The sequence below is a fragment of the Protopterus annectens genome, chromosome 9.part0 (genome assembly GCF_019279795.1).
Source record: "Protopterus annectens isolate FY-2018-M chromosome 9.part0, PAN1.0, whole genome shotgun sequence".
In the NCBI taxonomy this organism is placed as follows: domain Eukaryota; kingdom Metazoa; phylum Chordata; order Ceratodontiformes; family Protopteridae; genus Protopterus; species Protopterus annectens.
The window spans coordinates 246234082-246241581 of record NC_056743.1 but is presented as its reverse complement, the minus strand read 5'-3'; the positions used below and the strand labels follow the sequence as shown (position 1 = coordinate 246241581).

At 35.0% G+C, this 7500-nt stretch overlaps 1 protein-coding gene across 1 annotated transcript in view; it reads left to right on the top strand.

Moving 5' to 3' along the window:
* MADD (MAP kinase activating death domain) overlaps positions 1 to 7500 on the top strand; it is a 2427721-nt gene that overhangs the window by 815729 nt on the left and 1604492 nt on the right. The gene's annotated exons all lie outside the window — the stretch shown is intronic.

Genomic DNA, 7500 nt, shown 5'->3' with positions numbered 1-7500 from the left:
CTGTGGTGGCTATTGTGCCATCCAATGTCTTAGTGACATGCACATCAAGAAAATCGACTGTAAACAGGTGTATTTTACCTGTAAATTTTATCCCGAAGACATTTCTATTTAAATATTGGACAAATTTGTTCCATACCCCCTCTGGCCCATTCCAAATAACCCAGCAGTCATCTAGGTATCTCCTCCACATCATGAGCTGTTCTTTAAATGGGAAATCAGCCCGATAAATATATTTTATCTCAAAAAAACCCATAAATAGGTCAGCATATGTAGGGGCGAAAGTCGCCCCCATAGCTGTCCCTTTGCTTTGGAGATACCATTGACCCTGGAAACTGAAGACATTATGTTCTAATACCAAAGGAAGAATATTGATAATTAGATCCATGTCATCCCTAGAGTAGACACCAGCTTGTAGTAACCAATATTGTATGGCCTGAATACCACCCTGATGAGGGATACTGGTATATAGGGATTGGACATCCAAAGTCCCTATATATGCTTGCACAGGTATCTGTAAATCCCCCATTAAAGATAAAAACTGGGTGGTATCTTTAATACGTGCCCTAACCTGATTCAAGAGAGGCTTCAACCTATATTCCAGGTATTCTGAAAGTGGTTCAGTCAAAGAACCTCTACCTGCCACTATTGGTCTACCAGGGGTACCTATCAAAGTTTTATGTATCTTAGGGACGAGATAAAAGTATTGATGCCTTGGTATATCAACTGTAAGTTGTTTATAGAGAGACTCGGTTATAATGCCTCTTTTTGATGCTCTTTTTAAGAAACCATCTGTTACACTCTTGAAATCATATGTTGGATCCATTGGAAGCTTGATATACGAGACATGGTCATTAAGCTGTTTTAAAGCCTCCTGAGTATACTCAGTCCTGTCCCAAATCACAGTCGCCCCACCCTTATCAGCCCCCACTATGATAATGTCCTTGTTGTTAACCAGGGTTTGTAAAGCCTCATGTTCATCTTTGTTAAGATTCCTAGTATGATTTACAAAAATGCTAGTACAATTACTCTGTATATCTTGCAGTACCAAGTTTTCAAAAGTTTTAACCACAGCATTGTATGGAGGTTGAAATTCAGATTTTCTAAAATGAAAATTATCATCTATGCTATTATTAATATTTTGTACCTGGTGTGCAAAATAATATTTTAAATTCAAATTTCTAGTGAATTGCTTTACATCTTTAACAACATCATAGTGGGACACATAAAATGATGGTACATATCCAAGTCCTTTATTCAAGAGTTTAATTTGGTTTACATCAAATGTGCATCTAGACAGATTGACAATCAAATTGTTAACATCAGCATTATCAATTTCAATAACCCCTTTAGGGTCTAAATTAGCTACAACTTCACTGCTTGCATTTTGGACTGAAACAACAGCCTTATTTCCTCTCCACGATAAGTTTGGCCCCGTCTAAAGGGGTATTGGGCCTCTTTCTCACTGGTGAGCTATGCTGCTCAATGTCCCCTGCTTCAATATCAGTATCAGTGTTTGAAACACTGGATGAAAAATCAGACATTTCACTACTGTGTGGAACTTTTAAAATTGGTCTAACCCTTTTACGTTTAGTAGACCCACTTTTTTTAGATTCAAAACGTACACCCCTTTTGAATTGTTTCCACGTATACACCACATTGTTTTTATAATCAGTCATGTCTCTAGAATATTTCTTCATTTTTCGCATCTTTAAATCACGTCAGGCTCAGCCCATATCCATTTTGAAAGTAGAATACAAATGCTGATATTGTCCCTTATCAGAAAAAGTGAAAACACGCTCTTGACATGCCTTTAAAAGCAGATTGAATATTATGATACGCAGATAAATGAAAGCAATCAGCAATTCAATAAACAACATGGAGGCAGTAGACTGCACCGCCCTCCATTTTGACATGAACACTGAATTTTCGGAGCCAACCCCAGGCTCCACATGTAGGCGTAACCCCTGAGGTATTATTTTGGCCTGCAAATAGGCCTTTAACAGTCTATTATGCCATATTAAGGAGCGTACCTTGCGGGACAACTGTCCCAAACGTTTGAAACAGTCCACAATGTCTTTTCCCTCATCCAGCGTCACCAAACCGACAGTAGTATTGTTGGAAGTAGTTCCCTGTTGCCCAAAAACAGAGCAGTCATCCTTGTCCGCTAAAATATTTTCCATGTAGCACATCAAATCTTCTCCGGATTCTGCCATGATGGAAAGTGCACAATCACAAATACTGCTAGCTAGTATAAGTCCCCTTTAGTTCAAAATGAACAATTCAGTGACTCAACGAAACTCCACGTTGTATCGACCACTGTGATATCCAGCAAACCGCAAAAATAACCCAACTCCCAACAGCACAGTTGCGCGGACATCAGGAGAGTGCACGGAACAAATAGAAAAAACCTCCAAAAGATAATTCCAGCACAAGCAGGAGACACGAGCAGCATTAAGCTTGAAATAAGCTTGTTTATTGAGTGATACACATCCCCCAAACCGGTTTCGCTCCAAAGAGCGTCATCAGTGAGTGCAGAATTAACATATTACATGCATTTATATAGCTATCTTTTGGTGTTTTTATATATATATATATATATATATATATATATATATGTATATATATATGTATATATAATAATTGCTCATAAAACTCTGCGGGATTCGAAGAATGAATAATACATACAAAACTAACTTCAATAACACGTTTTTCTGGCAAAAATAATACACTTTTCAGACAAAAAAATAAAAACTAAAATATCAGGAAATACTCAGAGCCAATATTTAGCGCTTTCATCCATTTAATGTAATGGACTTCATCAGAAATGTGTACAAGTGAGTTCCAATTCCAATATATACATCATGTAAATCAGTAAATGTGCATTCCAAATGTGTAACAAATCAGAAGTTCTAAAAAAATCAACACTGAATAATTCAGTAGAAAACCAAGCAGGGACTTAGTTAACTGTAGTTTAAAACTTATAACAGAAGAATGTAGTAAAATAGTTATTTGCGCCATTTTAAGGCACACTTAATATTAAAGCTTTCATTCAAGCCTGGAGGGGCATCTGCATGCAATCTAAGCTGCCACAATAACTCTTTAAGCTCTAACAACGTATTAACATCTCCAAAAAATACAGGAACATAATCCAAAACTAGGAATTTAAAGGCATTAAAATTAGGACAAGAAATACTGTGTTTGCCTAGTGCATTGCTTACATCTGCATTTCTAACTGCTGCACAATGTTCTTTTATTCTGGTTGAAAGTCTGCGTATAGTTTTTCCAATATAAAATGCATTACAAGATAAACAGCAGCATAAACCACAGCAGTTGATTTGCAATCAAAGTGATAATTGAAGTGAACAGTAAAATTATTGTGTTTGAAACAGTAGGATAGTCCAGTAAAAATATATTCACACGCCACACATGAATTACAAGTATACATTCCTATAACTGAAGTAGTATCTCCTGGAGAAATAATAAAAGGGGTGTCTCTATTTTCAAAAAGAGTTCTTAGAGACCTAGTTTTTTTGTGTGTAAATACCGGAAAAGGACCTAATTTATCAGAGACCTCTTTACTAGAAGTTAAAATATCCCAGTTGTTATAGAACACTTTTTTGATAGCAGTGGCATCTCTACAGATAGGAATTGGGAAACTGGTATATCTATCTAAAGTGGTATCTAAATGAGAAACAGAGTTGGTAATTACTGTCAATACCCTGATTTGTAGAACCAGCCACTGTGTCCGTTATAACATCAGAAGAGCCAGAATTATTCAATGGTAAGACTGTAGTGCCAACCTCAGAATGTTTTGGAGAAAATCCCTTTAGAATAATAGGAGGGAATTTTGTATTTCTATTAGAACAAACTTCCTGAAGACTAGAATTAATACATTCTAATGGGTAGCCTCTCTCCAGAAGAAATTTACTAAACACTTCACATTCATGTAAAAAGGTAGAGTCATCACTAATGATTCTAGATAATCTGATAAACTGTCCTTTGACCATATTATTTTTCATAAAAAGCGGGTGCATGCTACTGTAATGCAAATAATTATTTCTAAAAGTTGGTTTCCTAAAAATGGAGGAATTCCAGGAGAGTGGTTCAGTGATAAGCGAGACAACTACATCTAAAAAGTTAACTTGATTACCCTTTGCAGATACTTGAAATGATAGAAAAGGGATACTATTAGATACTTCAGACAAAAACTCTAGTAGTTCTAATTCTGTACCCTGCCACACAAAGAAAAGATTGTCAATGTATCTTCTATATAAAAACACTTTGGTAAACCCTTTTAAACAAATTAAGGAGTCCAATTCGCAAAGGCTGGGGCTAATTTAGCCCCCATGGCCACTCCTTTAGTCTGGTGGAAGATCCTATCATTAAAATAGAAAAAATTATTCTTAAGCACTAAGGCAGTAAGTTTACAAATAGTATTGATTCTCTCTTCTGGTAAGGAAGAATGATTGGAAAGATATTTATGAAGGAATTCCAGTCCTGTGTCATGCGGGATGTTCGTATATAGAGATACTATATCTAAAGTCACTAGTATAATGTCTGGATGTGGGGGAGGAGAGTCATGTAATAGATTTAGAAAGTCCCAAGAATCTCTTAGAAAAAATTGCGAATTCTGCACAATAGGATTAAGAATTAGATCCACTAACTCAGCTATGCCTTCTGTTTTTGTCCTTTTATTGGAAACTATGTGTCTAAATGGAGGATTGGATTGGTTTTTATGAATTTTGGGGATACCAAAAAACTTGCCTAACTGTGGAGAGGCAACAGTAATGAAATCAGCTTCCAATTCTGAAATCAATCCTTCTTTAACAAGAGAAACAATAGTCTTATCAATTAGTTTAAAGGCACGATAAACATCTTTCAAGTTAACAGTAGTGTAATATTCATTATTACTTAAATCAGCAAGCAGCAATTGAGTGTATTTACTCTGTTCCATTAGAACTATACCAGAGCCTTTATCGGCTCTCATAATTCTGAGAGATTTATCTGAAGATAAAGATTTTAATGCTTTAACTTGGTCAGTAGATAAATTAAACCATTTAGCTAGACAATTATTTTTCAACACAGACCGGAGGTCTTTTTCACATAGTTTCAGGAAAATCTGTAAAGTATTTAGTAAAGGTGGGTTGTACAAACTTTTCCTGATAGGCATAGCATATATGGATTTAGATAAAGAATCAGGAGATAAAATATCTTCAACATCTGTAACATCCTCTGTATCCTTATTGCATAGTAATTTTAAATTTAATTTCCTAACAAATAAACGAAGATCTAATAGTACATTTGAAATATCTGCCCTATGTGCTGGGATAAAAGAAAAAACAAGTTTCAGTAATGAAATCATATTATCTGATAAAACTCTGTCAGTCAAATTAAACACATCAGTGTTATAGTGAAATGCGGTGACATCTTGTGGACCTTGAGAATTCAGATTCAGTGAGTCACATATCTTCGTGGTCTTCCTCTTGGTAAACCCCTTGCTCCTTGTGGAGTGTATGTTATAGACCGGTTGATGGTTGAAGCTCTTAAGTCTCTGTGACTCTGAATGGTCCCTAGAGTCCCGTAGGACATTAATCTCCCTCTTCTTCTGGTTATAATTGGAGAAAAAGCATTTCTGGATAAAAAATTATTTTCAGTGGAGGAAGTAGTAAGAGACAAATGGGAGGAAACAGTGGACAAGTTAGGGTTAACACAAACATCAGAAGTCTGGGTGGAATTCACTGAAGGGTTGGAGGTAATACCACCAGACTGTACAGTAGAAGGAGATAGAAGCGGGAAATGCTGAACTGTGGGGGACCTAAGATCTTGTATGTAATGTGATATATATATATATATATATATATATATATATATATATATATATGTATATATATATATATATGTATATATATATATATATATATATATATATATATATATGTATATATATATATATATGTATATATGTATATATATGTATATATGTATATATGTATATATATATATATATGTATATATATATATATATGTATATATGTATATATATGTATATATGTATATATGTATATATGTATATATATGTATATATATATATATATATATATATATATATATATATATATATATATGTATATGTATATATATGTATATATATGTATATGTATGTATATGTATATATATGTATATATATGTATGTATATGTATGTATATGTATATATATATGTATATATATATATATATATATATATATATATATATATATATATATATATATATGTGTATATATGTATATATATATATATATGTATATATGTATATATGTATATATATATATATGTATATATATATATATATATATATATATATATGTATATATATATATATATATATATATATATATATATGTATATATATATATATATATATATATGTATATATATATATATATATATATATATATATATATATATATACTGGGCTGTTCCCTTTAGGGGTCGCCACAGCAGATCACCTGTTTCCATTTCTTCCTTTCCACTGCATCTTGCTCTCTCACACCAACCATCCTGCATGTCCTCTCTCACCACTTCCATAAACCTTATCTTAGGCCTTCCTCTTTTCCTGTTACCTGGTAGCTTCATCCTTAGCATCTTTTTCTCAAATATACTCAGCATCCCTCCTCTGCACATGTCCAAACCAAAGTAATCGTGCCTCTCTGGCTTTGTCTCCAAACCTTCCAACCTGGGCTGACCCTCTGATATACTTATTCCTAATCATGTCCACCCTCGTCACACCCAGTGCAAATCTTAACATCTTTAATTCTGCCACATCCAGCTCAAACTCCTGCCTTTGTCGATGCCACTGTCTGCAACCCATATAACATAGCTGGTCTCACTACCCTCTTGTAGACCTTCCCTTTCACTCCTACAGGTACTCATCTGTCACAAATCACTCCTGACACTCTTCTCCACCCACTCCATCCTGCCTGTACTCTCTTCTTCACCTCTCTTCCACATTCACCGTTGATCTGAACTATTGACCCAAGTATTTAAACTCGTCCACCTTCGCCACCTCTACTCCTTGCATCCTCACCATTCCTCTATCCTCTCTCTCATTCACACACACATATTCTGTCTTAGTCCTGCTGACCTTCATTCCTCTTCTCTCTAGAGCATATCTCCATCTCTCCAGGATCTTCTCCACCTGTTACCTACTCTCACTACAGATCACAGTGTCATCTGCAAACATTATAGTCCACGGGGACTCCTGTCTGATCTCGTCTGTCAACCTGTCCATCAGCATTGCAAATAAGAAAGGGCTCAGAGCTGATCCTTGATGTAACCCCACCTCCACCTTAAATGCATCCGTCACTCCCACCACAGACCTCACCACTGTCACACTACCCTCGTACATATCCTGTACCACTCTTACATACTTTTCTGACACTCCTGACTTCCTCATACAATACCACAACTCCTCTCTAGGCACCCTGTCATATGCTTTCTC